We start from the raw sequence: 16453 nt of genomic DNA on the forward strand, positions 1-16453 counted from the left end.
CGCCGTGTCCCGCTGTACGGCCGCTGGGGCGACCCGGAGCGCGCCGGGCTTTGTCAAACTGCGCCCGCAGTTGTCTCTCCGGCACGCGTCGATTCCCGGCGAACGAGCACCCAAAACATTTGCCTCGTGCTTGCGATGGCCCCGAGGCCGCATCCTGGCAGCACGGTGCTGTTGCCTGGCCAAGTACTGACATGGGGCCGACCCGCAACGCTGTCGTTAAATCTCACAGTGTGGCACGGCGGGTTCCGGAGTGTCCTTTATTAGAGGCTGGGGCTCTGCAGGCGGCGCGGCATGCTGCTGCTGCTGCTGCTCGCAGCCACGGCGGCTGTGCTGCTCTTCCCCCCGAGGAGCCGTGGGGCGGGTATGGCCGTAGGGGGCTGCTTCTGGCCCGGGGTCCCGGTGTGTTGCTGGCAGGCCCTGCAGCTGGGAACCGGGGCACAATGGGCCAGCCTGGAGCACAGCTCTGGGCCGAACTGTCCCTGCCTGTTCTGCCGGGGTCCTTCTTGTGAGGTGGGGATATGGGGCACCCCTTCGTGAGGTGGAAATATGTAGCCACTCTGCAGCCTAAGGGGACTTCAGCCGCGGGTAGAGACTGGTGCCCTGTTGGTTCCACCTCTGTGGGGCTGCAGAGCCACCTTGGGATTCTTCCTTGGGATTCTCTGGTCTGTTTCCCTGTTCCTGCTCCCCTCAGTTGGTACTGAAGTTGCGCAGTGCATCAGAATCTGCCCTACGCTGAGCCTCTGAGCTTGGTGCAGCCTGGTCTGTGGGTCCAGGAGCCCCTGGGTAGTCCTGTCCCCATTTCCCCTCTTCTCATCGTGGGGCCCTCTAGTTGGTCTGAAGTGTGCAGCTGCATGCTTCATGCTTGGGGTATGTTTTGTGCAGATGCTCCTCAGCTGGGACTGGCATTTGATAGCAGAATGATGTTCTCCTGGCAGACTGGCTGCCTGGGGTGGGTGCTGTCTTGCACACCTGGCCTGGCCACACACTTGCAGGGCCCAGGGATTTCTGGCTCATGCTGTGTGCATCTTGGAGCAGTGCAGCCCTACGATAGCTGTGAGCAGTGGGAGACACCACTACTCCCTCGTTGAAAGCATTAACACAGCATTTCTTGGTTTTGTGGTGTTTTTCAGAGCTGTGTGTGGCACTGCTGTGAACACGTATGGGACTTGGTGCATCTGTTGGCTGTGCTCGAGCAGTCACTGCTTGTCCTGTTGCAGGATGCTTCCTGCTTGTTAGCACAAATGCTGCTGCTGGGAGCAGGTGATGAGTTCAGGTTACCTGTTGGTTGCTGCTGCTGCTTTTCTCTCTCCTTTCTCTTCTCCCCTCTCCTTCTATATTTTTCCTTTACGTTTTTTTATCTTCTCTCCTTGTTTTCCTTTCTTCCTCCATCTGTGCTGCCCAGATGTCACACTGACCCTTCCATGAATCTGGTGGCCACAGAACAAACCTGTCTGGCACTTCACAGTATGGGATGTTACTTTGTGTGCTGCTGTTAGGTCCTTTATCCTCTGTTTCTGCTCTTCCTGGTTGGGGCAGGAGCCCTGGGCTGAGTTCAGGTTGATCCATACCTGCCCACCTGCCCACTGTGCAGGTGCACCCAGCCATCTATGGGGCTGCACGTGCTGGAGGAGCTCTCCTTACTGCTTGTCTAATGATTGTATTTAGTTATTGGCACACTTGTGACCGTACATTCTGATGTAATAAAGGTTTGGTTGTTTCTGTTGGGTGGAGGCAGATGGTGATCATCGGAGTTCGATTTCTGTTGTCTCAGAAGCACGGTTTGCCCCACTGAGCGGGGTGAGGCTACCAAATAGGCAGCAGCACCTGGCAGTAGGGGCTGGTGGAATAGGTGCACTTTGGTAGCGTGGTAGTGCAGGTTTACGTGACTTCGTTAATCCAAGTTATTTTAAACCTTTGAGCGTAGGTTTCTATGGTAAAGGTTTCAAATAATCCAGCAGGCTTAGCCATACAAGCTCCATGATTTCTGCTTGGGCTGGAAAGCGTGCATTCAGGCTGAAGTCTACGAGCCCGTGTCAGGCAGGCTTCCGAACATGTAGTCTTGTTTCTTCATACCTCTCGTGTGCAGCTGTCCTCCAGGAGGAGCGATGCAGTTATGGGGTCTCCAGGACCATCTTAGGCCAGAAGTGCCACGGTGATAAGGAGAGGTAAAAGCTCCAGGCCAGCAGGTTGTGTGGTTTTGTTCATTCAAATAAAAAAGAGGGGGAAGTAGCTTGGGGAATTGCTATTCGCTGGCAGCGGGCTGACTGAAGTCTTCATCTGATACCCTGGATCAACCCAGATTGCCTTGCCTGGGCCCAGTGGTCGAGGTGAGTCCCTCTGTTCAGCGCAGGGCACTCGGTGACCCCACGCAGCTGGGAGCACTGCGATCCCTGCTGCTCCCTGGCCGTGCAGAGCGCTGCCCTTCCTGCGCTGTGCCCGGCCAGTTCAGGCTGTGCTGTGGGGGGGCTTCCTGCCCCAGCCCTATGGAGTATGGCTGTCGTTAGAGGTACACCTACTGCTCTGATCCCGAGTATGAACCCAGAATATCCTTCACTGCTGTTAGGACTAGAAATCTGCTGGTTGAATTTGACATAGAAATACTTCCTCTAGTCATTTCTGAAAGCAGCCTGCTCTTCTAATGGGCAGTGATCCCAACGTGAAGGTCTGTCCTTATCGCATCTGAACTTAGCTTGCTGATTGTGAAACCGGGGTGTGTTCTGTTATGGGGTTAGGTATCTGTGGATGTAACTGGTATTAAGTGATAAAGATGGTGGTTTTGTTATTTTCTTGTTGTAATTTATGTTATCTTTTTGTTTGTTTTGATTGTCCCTCCAGGAAGAATTTTCTGAATTTTACAGAGTATTTCAAATTTGTTAGGATGGAAAATGTATTATTTAGGTTTGGATTTCCAGGCAGGTATCAGTACTAGCATGCTGCAAGTTAAGGCACCTTCTTCTCTTCAAGTCACAGCTCCCAGATTGAGTAGAAGACCACAGATGCTTCATTTTATTGTCGGTTTTATTATTATCAGTTTTGTGTGCACACCGCTGTTGTCTTCTTCAGTTTGTTTGCCTTTTTATGACAGAAACTCAGATAAATGTGTTTTTTTTGTTTGTTTTTGTTTTGTTTCTGCTGCTCTTACGCTTACAGTGCTTTGGGAATCTTTGTTTTACTGAATTCCGAATGCCTCTGCAGAGGGTGAAAGTTTTGAGGTAGACCAGAATTTGGTGCTACTAAAAGTTTCCTGAGCTAGGTGGAGATGGTGATGATGATGGGAAGGAGAAAGCAGTTTTGTTACTCTTCACAGTGCCTGTGCGTTTTTATTTTAATTGCTTTTAATAACAGAGGGATCTACCATAGCTTGAGAATGAAGCTGTGTTAGGCTCGCCGCCCGTGGATGCAGCTGTTGCCCAGGTGTGTGCTGGAACGAAGCTGGAGGTGGCCGTGTGCCGGTGCCACGTGCTGAGCAGCCCTCTCTGTGTGCATGGCTCCCTGCCCACAGCTGCCTTGCTGTGGGGCTGCCTCGCTGCCCCTTGCTCTGCTGGGCTCCCCTGGCTGCGGCTGGGCCTATAGGTATCGCCCGGCGCCTGAAGCGGCTGAGGGCATGGTGGAACTGCAGGGTAACGTCCGTGCTGAGCCTTGCCACAAAAAAAAAGGTTTTTCCAGATGTGCAACAGTATCGTGAAACTGCTTATGACCCCACTTTGGGAAAGCAGAAATATAGCTTGGGAGATGTGGCACCAGTTTGTAGCTTGCTGTTCATACAGTCTGTAGGTGGTAGCGACAAACGCAGAAGAGATGTGTGCTCTGCTGCCGGCGTCCCAGCGTGTGGTGCTTGGTGGCCCCGGCTCAGCCGTGTCCCTGCAGCCCGGTGCCGTGCAGGAGGTGCTGCTCTGCGGTGTGAGGGCTGCCCCTGGCCGGGGGACACAGCAGACAGCAGCACCTGAGGGTGAGGTGCAGAGCAGAACAGGTTCTGCTTTGGGTGCGAGTAGCTGCCAGAGCCCATGCAGCTGTGTGGCGAGGTGATGTGATGTGTCAGTACGCATCCACGTACATCTTAAACTTTAAAGCTTCTTTCTAATTTGTTGAAGAAAATTGGAGCAAGGTGCAAGGAGGTACAGCAGAGATTTTTTTTCTCCAAAATAGAGTTGTATGTTTAAAAATAACTCCTTTCTTGTCTGCTAAAAAGAAAAAATGTTATTACTTGTACTTGTCAGAGTCCTCTGAGCAGGACTCGGGACTGATTAGGAGGCTGTGAAGCATTTGCCTCCGTTAAGCAGGAGATTCAGATGTTATCTTGCAGACCATCTTTCCTTTGATCATGATTAAGTGATGATTAGCAGCAAGAGCACTTGTTTACACGAGGAATTAATATAACGTGCATTATATGACTAGCTTTCTGTCACTCGGTTTTGCAGCAGGTGCAGTGGAGCGGGCAGCCTGCTGCTCGCTGGGTTTCCATGCACTGCTGGCGTATCAGGATGGTGGGTTGAGCTTCCAGAGCATTTAACCCCAAAACTATGGGTGTAGTGGGATGTGGGATACCACAGCAGGAGTGCTTTGTGTGTGCTCTGTTAGTGTATCGGTTTGTACTCGCATGCTCATGAAAGTGATATTTCAAAGCTTTGGTTGCTTTTTTTCAAAGTCCTCATAAATTGTCTTACCACAGAATTTGACTTGAAAGGCACTTTCACACAGAACACCAGCCACGCCCTCAGATCTGATGTTTTTCTAAAGGGCTGATTTGCCATTTATTTACTTTTCTCTCATTTTCTGTCACTTGTTTCATCACAGCGCTCACATCTTCCACCCCTTGCAGATGTATTCTCTTGTCACCTCCGGTGGCTTTTCCCCTCTCTCCCCTGTGTATGCCTGTCTCTTCCGTACAGCTCTCGCCTTGCTGTCGTGGAAATGTGGATGTGTATGAGAAGAGCCGCCTGCTCTCTGCAGTGTTACTTGTCTCAGATTCCATCAGGAAAGCGAAGCTGTTTGCGCTGAATGTGCTGTTACTGGTGAGGACAGTTGCTGTACCACTGCAGCAGGGATGAACGCAGCCAGAGCGACCTGATTTACCGATGCACGTTGCTGACTCTGGGGCAGCGGCCCCGCTGAGGACAGGCCCGGAGCAGCGTCTCGCCCTCACATCCCAGCTCGGAGCACAGCCCTCGGCCTGGTGCTGGGCTGTGGTCCTATGAAGCCTGGTGCTGTGTTGCAGGGGTGTGGGGCTGAGTGGCTGTGGAGTGCTGCGGGGTGAAGGCCTGGGGCTGGGCTTGCCACTGCTTTGTCAAGACCCGGCCGTGCTGTGGCCACAGGAAGGGCCACCGGCAGTAAGGGGTATGTGTGGGGAGGCGGAATGGGAGGAGAGCTTCAGTGTGAGTGAGCAGTGCTGGAGGCAGCACGAGGAGGTGGCTTCGGTGCTTGTCTTCCCTGTGGCACTAAACACAGCGTGTTCTGCCAGGTGTACAAACCCAGCCATCTTGCAGGAACCTGCCTCCTAAAGAGTTAAAAGAGAAGTAGAACTGCCTGCTGCTCATCCCAGCTCCAGGAGTGCCTGAGCACTGCACTCAGTCACTGCAGGAGCCCATGGTCGTTCAGTCCTCTGAGAGCCAGCGTTAACATGAAGACAATGCAGTGGTTTGGATGCATGTATAGAAATCAGGCGGATCTCTTTTCTGTGATGTAGGACTGGCACTGGGCTGAGGCTGAGGCTGTTCAGGCATCTTTGTAGCATGGACCGTGTGGCATCGAAGCACAAACTGGGAACCAGGAGAGGAGTAAATGGCAGAACCTGTTGCTGCAGATGGTGTGGGGACACTGATGACTGACAGAATTCAAAGAAAGATGTATGCAAGTGTCACAGAGAAGCAATTCTGGAATTGCCCATATCTCATCAGTTCCGTAAAATAACTTGAAGTAAAGGCTTTCACTTTTTCTCCATGCAGAAAGTATTTTGCAGTGGCTGTTGGGCAGTAGGTTTGCAGGAGCTGGGGTTCCCTTTGCGCTCAGCCACGAGCACCTGCGTAGCCCCAGCTGTGTGCTCAGCACCCAGCCCCTGGCCACGAGCTGGGGAGCAGTGAGTTCCTTTCTGAAGTTTGTGCTCCAGTCTGGCTCTGTGGGAGCAGGGTAACGTGTGGCTCTTGGACAAGACCCAGGGTGAAGATTCTTTCCCACTTATTTGAAGGAAGGCAGAAAAGTATCGCATGTTAATTTCAACACAGCTTGTATGGGCATGCATCGCGTTTTATTGCTGCACAAGTTCTTGGCTAAACAAAGGATCAGTTAACACAAGCTGTATGAACCTCCTGTTTAGTAAGAGGTTTCTGTGGCTTATGCAAGCACAAATGAAGTCAAGTTAGCTCTTCAAATAGGCTTAAAAATAAATAAATCTGAAGAGCCACAGGAGTAAGTAAAAGCTGGGAAGGATGTTCTGCCTCAGTCTGTCTGCTAGTGAGTTTACGGAGACTGCTAATAGAACATTAATGCTGCCTTTCAGGTTCAGACATTCTTAGGAGTTTTTGCTAATACCTCAGGAGAGGCTGGTCACAGGGAACGTGCTGTATCCTAATGTTGTTTGTATGGTGCATGAGGTAGAGCTGTAGAGCTGTCTCTACTTGTTCTCTGCTTGTTTTTCTCAGTTTCCATTACATTCTAGAAAAGAAATTTGTATTGCCTTCGAATATTGGCAAGCCAGTGGGTTGAGTTCTCCTGAGCTGAGCTGTTAGCACTGTTAGTGCTGCAGGAGATGCGCAGTGAGCAGTAGGCAGGCTTTGGGAGTTCTGGGTGATTCTGAATTCTTTTCAATCAAGTCTTCCAAGTGAGTCTGTGGGAGAGCGTTTTTAGTTTTTTTGCATTTGTGATGTGGCAAACTCTAATTTTAGAGGCTTCACCAATCCCAGTGGGAAAAACAAAACTCCTTTTCCCATAGGAACATCTCAGAAATGCACGATGAACTTTTTCTGGCAGTGTTTGTTTATGTGTCAACCAAACATTAAAAGAAATAGCTCAAAAGTCACTTGAGGGAATTCTGTATTCATTGAGTATCATCAGCCAGCATCAAACTATATTTTAATTACTTTAGTATTCTTGTTTATTTAGGGAAAGAATTACCACTTTTCGTAGTGCTGATAGGACAATGAAGACCTCTGTGTGCAGTGCTGGGCATGCAGCTCTCACTGTATGTTGCTGCGGAGGATTTGCACAAGCAGGATTCTTTCTGATGAGCACGTGGGCTGTTTGTGTCCATAACTTCACCATTTAAAGTGTTTTTGAAAAGCTGTTCATAATAAAAATGTCTGTCTAGAATTACTATCTTTTTTTTTTTTAACTAGAGGAAGAAATGGAAGAACTTGTTTGTTTATTTTGTTTTGAACTTCAAATGTTGCCAGACACATGAACTAGTAAAGAGCTGCGTGAAGCTGTATATGACAAACCCGCTTGCTTGGGAGGATTGGATGTGACCCAAGATCTACTGGACACCTACAGCAAGGCTGTTTTCACAGACTGGCAGTGTTGTTTTTCTGGGCTGAAACAACAGACTTTATCCAGGCTTGGCTGACTGCAAGGCTCTGGGGCTGATTCTCATTTGTTTTGTGAGATAACAGTTTTTAGGAAGAAAAATGCTGTAGAGCCTTTCTCTGGCTTTCCTTACGGAATACTAAATTATTTGCAATTTATGACTGCTGCCCCTTTCACTTGAACAAAGATCTTAAATGTAATTTAGGAAAAGATAGGAACCAGTGCTGTGGAGGTCCATTGTTCTCCTACCAACGCCACTGTCGTCTTCCAGTTCTGCAGTGCTTGTGTGGGACCTTCTTTGTGTGTCGTGCAGTGCCAGGGCCTTGTAAGCCAGGTGAAGGGATGGGTGCCCTTGACTGAGTACTGAGTTCTGGCGCAAGGCTCACTTGTGTATTGCTTACAGGGCAGAACTTTTGCCAGGCTAATTGCATATGTGTACTTCTATCTTGTATATGAAAACCATTAAGCAGATTTAAAAAACAAAGTTTATTAGGTTGTATTTGGAGCAGTACAAGTAAGGAAATACCCTTCTGGTATGCAAACCTACTTCTTCCTTAGAGGTCTTCAAAAGACATGTGAATGTGGTGGAACGAGAACCAGCTCTGGGAGGGTCTTGGGCAGCAGGACCCCAGAGGTCTCTTCCAACCTCAACCAGACTGAGCCAGTCTGTGACTCCATGCCACAAGAACTGACTTTTTTTTTAAATTCCCTTTTTTCCTCTTGTTTTTCTGTCATCAAAGCCATTCTCTGTTGCTTTCCAGCACTCATGGAAGACCGCCTGCTTCTTAGTTCATCTTCTTGTGGCAAATCCTCATTGCCTTTTTATTGCTTATCTGTTATGGCTGTACAAGTTTCCCGGTTCTTCATCTCCTTTCCTCCAGGGCTGCTCCTTTCTGTCACGCCTACATGGTTTGGCTGGGCTTCGCATGTCTCCAGTTACACTTTTCTAGAAAGCATGAATTCTCATTCTTGAGATCAGCTCCCATCTCTCTCAGAGAGCAAAACGGGTTACTGGTTCCTGTTCGCAGGAGAACTTATCTCTATTGGGAGAGTAGTGCAAGTCATTAACTTTGGCTGTTCTAAATTTCCAGTGCAGTCTGGGGTGCCCTTCAGTCCTTGCTGCCGGCTGTCTGGTAGGGCACTTTGTTTTAGTGGCTGCTGAGCAGTGATGCAGCTGCATCTGTAATGGTTTCTTCATGAAACTATCTTGTATTCCACCCACACGATTGGCAAGACATGGCAACTGAAAAAATCCTTGTATATTTATGCTTGTTGTTAAGGCTCAACTGAAATACCATGTGTCCAAATTTAAATTTTTACTCACTGTGTTCACTTAGTTTACAGTGAGGTAAGTAAAGGTATGAAAAATGGGGTCAGATTCCTCATGACGTTTTCCTTGATAGATTTTTCTTTCTTGCTCTGCAATTTTCAAAACCCTGATATTCCTGCACAGAATGTATGTTTATACCCTTTTTTTTTTTTTCTTTTTTTCTCCCTCTCATTTTGAAGTGTGAGACTTGTATCTCTACAGAGATGCAGAAGTCTCTTCTCTCCCAACACTACCCAGCCTGCAGCCAGGCTAGGGGCCCGGCAGGGCTGCCTTTGCCTGAATGTCAGTGGAGTTTGGCATTCCAAGCAGCCAAATGTCTGGGCTGTTTAAATTGTGCTCTCCACAAACTTCTGGAGTCTACTGATGATGATGTACTCCCCTTGCTAGGTGTCTGTCCGGTCTGGTTCTCAAAAGTACAGCTGATGGAGCCCATAGACCATATCCAGATGCTTTGCAGGATGATGTTAGTCCAAAAGCTGGAATATGTGCATTTGAAAACAAAGGCTGCCCTACTTCCCTAGAAACTTCAGGAAGAACAGACTAGTTGGTCAGCTTAGAAAGTTCTTTGAAATCTTCTGAAGGCTTCTCATGCTTTGAGTGTGCAAAATCTGAACCCTCGGAGTTTGGCTTTCAGTTCTGATTTGGTTTTTGTTTGCTTGAAAAGTTGATGAAGGCACTGGAACCAGAATGTAATTACAGGTGACTGGAAGGGAAAGAGCAGTGGATGTGCAGGATTGACTGACAGCTCATGAACGTGAATCTCTGCCTAAAAACAAGTAACAGTGAAGATGTGTGGTGGCAGGTGACCAGGTAGCAGAACGGTCCTTCGCTGGTATGCAGTTCAGTGTAACTCACTTAAAGTGTGATTGGACCAGAGATGAACTAAGTTGAGAATTTGGAGATGTTGTCACAGTGCCAAAAAATATTTAAAAATAAATATTCCTCTTCTATATCTTTTCAGTTGTTTCATAATGTAAAGCAAGACAACTGTTACTTGTATTTACAGCAATTCATGCAGCATAGTTGGAGTGTACAGCGTGAGCTTCTGCCTGTGTGTAAGGAGCAGCAGCTCTGCTGGGGGGACCTGGGGCTTTCTGGGAAGGTTGAAGACAAGCTGGATGAATATGTAAGGAAAACATATATGCTTTTTTGATTCTGGTATGATACCTGGGCTAATTTTATCAGCCTTAAGCTACTTTCTTCTAAATATCAGTGAATGAGGTGATCTGCAGGAAAATTGACTTCTGAAAAATATGAAACAAAGTAAGACCTGGGAAGTCATAAAAATCAGCTAGAGCGTCTGTGTGGTTTGTCTCTTCAGACGATGGAAGGAGCTGTTGAAGTAGTGCTTGAAGTTACACCCTTGTTCCAGTTTAGAAAGCTTTCTCTGAACTGCATCTTTTTGTTACTTTCCTGTCAGTGTGGGGGGTGTTAATAGTGGGTGTATGATATGGATTATCTGAAAGAGATTTGCAGAAATGGTTCTAAAATTGCTGCTGCTCTGTGCATTTATATCCAACTGTTATCTTTAATTGCATTCTGGTAGTAGAAGGTATTGTATCAGCAGCACTGCACACGTGCTGTGCTTCACCAAAGGACTGGGCAGCAGAGTTTCATGCTTGTCATATTTTGTCCAAGCACATCAGTGACCAGGGCAATGTTGGTTATTTGTAGAGTTTAGAAAGATGGCTCTATATTCCAGTTCCTAAATATTTTGAAAGGAGCTGACTGCTGAAAAGGTCCCTCTGTACACTGCAGTACGAGCAGGCGGTGGTGGTGAACTTCTCCTCTTGCACCTTTTCTCTTGCTTTTATTATTGCCTTTTCTCCAGGGATGCTAAAATTGAAGTTGTCTCATTTGCAGCTGTGTTGTGTGAATACTTCTGAGGGTTGCTGTGAGACCTTCCAGCCGTTTAGAAATCTAAGATGGGAGCAGCACTTACTTGTGATTATCGAAGCCTGGTGATAAGTCCAGTTTGCAGTACTAAATGATATTATCTGATGGGAGGACATGATCTCACTGTGGGGAAAGCAGTGTGCTGATAAAACAGGCATAAAATTTGTTGCCTGATCAGAACCTGGAGTACAGTGAACTGTTTACTTTGTGGAAAAATGCAAAGCAAATGCCAACAAATGTGGCATTAACAAAATTCATTTAAATTTCCTCTGCAGCTGACGAGTAATTGCTCTGTGCTCAGTTAGCAGAGCTATAGGTGTCTTGTCCTTGGAATAGTTGTTTTGTATTTGTAGAGTCTGTTCTACAATCTTGGTCTTTTTTTTTTTCCCCTCTAAGTAGTAATCTGATGTTTTGCTTCCGTAACACAACTGAGAAGATGAGCGAAGTTACTTCAGTGACTGGCTGCACTGTCAGTGAGGTGTCCTCCATCCCGACCAGCACCGCTGACCCCCTGGTTACATTCTGTGCTGCTCCGGTGGACTTCTCCAACACGACGCCTCCCATCTGCTGTGGGATGTCCGTGTTGAAGGTGCCCAGCGCTGTTTGCAGAACGCCAGTGCTCTTTGTGGGAGTCCGAAAATGGCCACGTAGGTGTTTGTGGTTAATAGCATTAAATACTGTAATATTTGTTAAGTAATTCAGCAGCTCAGCAGGCGCACTGATACAGATGTAAATGCAGCTGTCTGAAATGGCCTCTGTTTTGACTGCCTTATTTGGGAGAGATTTACTGATCGCTGCGATAAACTGCGGAGCGCAAAACAGGCACAAAGAGAAAAGGCCTGCTTTCGTTGTACAGTGCTTCAGACTTCCACTGGAGTTTACTGCAGCATCTTGTTTGTTCGAGTGCTCTGCATGCTCAGTGGTGGCAGCGGAATTAGCCTTAAAAAGCAGAGAAAGTGTGTTACTATTTCTGTTCTACCTGGGCTCCATTGTTTGTTTAGCTGAAAGATTTTTGAAATGTGTTCTCCATCTTCTGGATGGGTCCTTCTGATGGGACCTGTCATGGAGATGCAGGTGACAAGAAAAGAGCAGCATATCTGGGAATCAGTTCCCCCTCCGGTTTTTAAAACAGACTAGGTTACTTTAAGACATTCTTTAGTGTTAATATTCTCCTAATTTTTTGAACTTGGCAAATAGCTGAAGAGTACAAATTCCACACGTGATCACTGTTGGTTATCTTCCTTTCTTTTATCTGCCTTTTATTATTTGTTACGTTGGAGCAGTATGAATAGCATTTATATTGAACTCAGTCCTTCCCGTCAGGGCAGAAAGTGAACTTTATCATATCCTTTTATTTAGCAAGAAAAAGCTTAAGCGGCGTTTAGTTCCTTGATTTGTACGTTTTCGTCGTGCCTTGACGCTGTTCTTCAGTGTTTTAAAACTACTGAATCTTACAGTTTTCTACATGGGTTTATCCAAAGGTCAGGAAGGAGGAGAGATGTGCATTTGTCACGGTTTCTGGAGAGCTTCTGAAATCTAAGTGGAAGGTTCATTGGATTTAATGACTCGGGCAAGTTGTGTGCAAGTATGTGTGTTTGTGTAGAATTTAGATTTAGGTCATCTCTAAATCTTAAATGGTTCCACCCAGCTCCATGGTTTGATGGTACGACATGAATATAAAGGGGTACTTTTCTTTAAAACAATTCAAAAGGATTGACATAGTTGCTTCAATTTCTTATGTGGTTTTCTGGTATCGTGAAATACTGCAGGCGCTGTGGGACAGTGCGCAAAGTGAGGCTGTGATACCAGGAGGGAAGCTTATGGCCTTCTAACCTGACTGATTAATTGCTGTGTAGCTGTAACCTGCAACAGTAGTTGTAGTCAAATAATTTGTCTGTTTTGATGAGAGATTTTGTAAGCCAAAGGCATGCAACTTGAGTGAAGTACTGTCAGTCTGAGTGAAACAAAAAGGGTTTTCCACAAATCTAAATAGCGAACCAAAAATAGTTATTTTCGAAGATAGCTCAGAACTGATATGTATCATTCGGGAAGGAAACTGTAAGTGTTTGAGAGAATCTGTGTGTGAATTTTTACCCTCGGCAGTAAGGATAGCCTGCACAGGTGATGTTCCCCTATATCTGCAAATATTTATTGGATTAGATGGCTGGATATTTTAAACAAAGTAAAGCTGGTGGTGAAACTCAGTGTAAGTTTCCATATGGAAACTATGTCAAACATAATCAAAGCAGACATACAAAGTATTAATAGTTATGCTTTGTAAATCCTTTAAAGTTTTGACAAGACTTTTATTTGTTAGCCATTAAAATGCCTTTTTCAGATACTCACTGAAATATGACTTTTTCATCCGAAAGTTTATTAGTCACTGGAAAGAGACCTGTGAAAAGAATTGTCGTGTGGTTACTGGTTGTGAAGGACTTGCCATGTGTGTTGAGAGCATTGCCGTTCCTTCCTACGCTCCACCTGAACTTCTCTGAAGATACAATGAATTTGGATACAATTCCATATGTTTTTACAAATAATACGGATTTTCAATTGCTCATACAGGTAAAGATGTTGTGACTACAGCTTAACAGTGAACACAAGCTTTAGTGGAGTTCTTTGTTTCCTGAGCCATCTCGGACAACTTTTAAAGAGCTGTTGCACTAATGTAAAGCGAGCCGAGCAGTATCTGTACTGTATTTCGTTTGTCTTCATCAAGTGCTGTGCGTGACACGAGGAAATGGCCTGAGATTGCACCGGGATCTTTTTAACCTACATGGTTCTGTATGCATCAGTTCATAGACACCCTCATCCTCTCCTGCCCCGTATTATGTCTTTTTGTGGGGTTTTACCCTTTTTCTGCTCATAAAAATATGGATTATGAGGGGAGATATATTAACGTTACTAAAATATTAGCATGTCAGGGATAATTTGGAAGTCCTACTGCTATTACCTCTAAGGTGATGTGGTGAGTGAAAAATGAGATTTCTTAATATTCCCATGAGATGGTTGTAAACTTCTTCCAGTCCCCTGACAGGTGCCAGTGCGATCTTCAACCTGCATCTGATGGAAGGTGCTCTGCATCCTCCCAGCACCCTGGAGCCCGCTGAAGGGCAGTTGGGGCAGCTGTTCCTGGGCAGTGTGCAGCACGTGGGCTGCTGCCAACCGTGGCTGGCGCAGAGGCTGTGCTCAGCCTGGGGGAGCTTGTTTGGAGTTGAAGCAATTAACACCAGCCACGGGATTGATCTTGATTCGTTCCCCTTTCCTCCTATGAGTGTTACTGTCAGTGTGTGAAGTCAGTGCCCAGAGTAACGCTGAGTGGTGCGTTACTTTGCTCAGCTCCTAACTTACATTCAGAGTTGTTTGGTTTTGATGCTGTTGTTTTCTACTCTTTCAGCAAAGGTGTTTTTGTGCCAATGTGCTGAAACTTTGAGAAGTCCTCCTGTAATGTATTGTCAGCAGCTATCTGTGGTACGTGCTGGATCCCAACGGTGCTTTGCTGAAATTCTGCTAAGCAAATCTCCATATAAAAATGCAGGGGATAGGTGTGTATGTGGCATGTTTCTGAAACATGCTTCTTGTGCAATTTTTATGGATAGGAAACAATCTCTTTCAGCCAAAGGTCATTTATTCTTCCCAACAATTTGGAAATGGTCTGTCTTTTATTTTTATCACTCATCTTTCCCACTTTCCCCCGTTCTGTATTTCTTTCCAGATATGAGGATGTCTTAATCTGTAAAGAACTTTTTTTCTTAGAAGTAAATAGTCAAAATGGGGCAATCGGAACAGGTCTGATGGGCTATCCAGGGCTGCATTTCCAGTTCATCCTAAGATGTAGGTCTCTGTGATGGTAAATGCCAGTGACTGCAGAGGAGGTGGGATCAGAACATTCCCAAGAATACCCGAGAGGCAAATAGATAAGGAGCTTGATGGCTCTTCACAAGCACACAGCATGAGAAAGCACCGAGAAGCCTTCCTTCTTGCTGACAATGTGAAGAGGGGATTGGACTTGTCCTACAAGACTTTCCTGATATTGGAGATATACCCATTTCTCAGATGCCTAGCCAACATGTTTTATTCACAAGTTCTGGGGTTAAACTCATCTTCACATTTGGCAGCAGATAAGCTTTGCAAAGCTCTCCAGCATTTTTTCTCCTTTTTCTGTAGCAAAGCACGTGAATTCCTTTGATCATCTTAGTTCTTATCTCACATAATTAATTCCCAGACATTGCGAGAGCCCTGGGTAGTGATGATACTTCCAGCTCCCTTAGCATCTGTTTTTTCTCAACAATCTAATCTGCTGTGAATAGAAATATTTAGTTTATTAATGCTTCCACAGCCAGCATGTAAGGATGTGGGTGAAATTTATCATAGCCTAGCTGTGATCTCACGGTCCCTTTTGAACCTGTGAAAGCTATCGCAGAAGTTTTGTGTGTAGTGAGGAGAATGAGAAATGCTAAAAATAAGAGTTTAAATTATTGAAGAATGAGAATCTGAACTGAAACAGAGCTGCTGGGTTTTTAGAGTCTACGGGGATATGGAACTTGCTAAACTTCACAGCATCATATTCAAGTTATTCAGAGATGAAAACAAATGATGGATTAACTTGAAATTTTCTGTTAAGAGTGCATTTAAAGGAATGGCTCTAGAGCTTAATTTAAGGAACCTTGGCTTTTGTCTTTCAGGATAAATTGTGTTGTTGCTGTGGGTAGCATGCAAAGCATTTGGAAACTCAGCAAAGAAAGAGCACTTGAGAAAGTACCCTGTGTAATTGTATTAACTGTTCTTCCATGCAAAGTGGACACACTGCAATAAAGGCACAAGCAGGTGTGACCTGCCTTTAAAACACCAGTTGTGCTTTACTCTCTCGTATTCGGTGTTTGCTACCATTGGCTTTTTAAATGGAAGAGAAAAGCTCCTTTTTGCTGTCCACGGGATGTGCAATTTCATTATCTGTAGACCTGTCAGGAATGCATAAAATTATGTTTCTGTATTATTATTATTTTGCCTAGGTGAGGAAATGTAAACTGTGCTTTTTGTGCTAGGAGGATTTATTAAAATGATTACTTCTGTTGTTATTGATTACCTCCTTAAAATTTTGCTAATTGAAAGTCTTTTGAATTTAGGGAGTCTTTTAAAACTAGGTCTGGTAAATGGAGATAATGTTTCTCTTTCTCTAAAGTTGAGAGCTCAGATGAAGGACGTTGTAGCAGAAATGCAAAGTCACGGCCTGAAGCAGTGATGGAGCACCTGGTGAGGCAGGGCCAGCCCAGGGGAGCTCAGCTGCGTGCAGTGCTGCTGAGTGACCTGAAGGGCTGGAGCCAGGATCCACCCCTTCCAGACCTCATTTAAGGGCTGGCAGTGGAGGTGAGGGTATCTTACTGGAGATCCCTGTGTACCTGAGGCCTTTCAAAGGTAAGCACGTTCTTTATTTCTGTGCCCACAGCTGTTGCATTTGAGCAAATCTTCACTCACTGTAGCCTAAGACCTTGCTACTCTGCTGTTACTGCTGTGCTTTCTATCATGTTACAGATGTCTCTGAGGAAATGTAGAGGGGATGTGATGTTAAAACCGTGTGCTTAGCTGTCCAGGGTCACAGAGTGGAGGAGAGGGTATTTGACTTTGTATTCATCTGCTTTTTATACTCATTACGTGCTTTGGAAATCTGGTGGTTTGTTATTTCAAAACTATTGTTACCTACTTCTGATGCAG

The sequence above is a fragment of the Meleagris gallopavo genome, chromosome 8 (genome assembly GCF_000146605.3).
Source record: "Meleagris gallopavo isolate NT-WF06-2002-E0010 breed Aviagen turkey brand Nicholas breeding stock chromosome 8, Turkey_5.1, whole genome shotgun sequence".
Classification (NCBI taxonomy): Eukaryota; Metazoa; Chordata; class Aves; order Galliformes; family Phasianidae; genus Meleagris; species Meleagris gallopavo.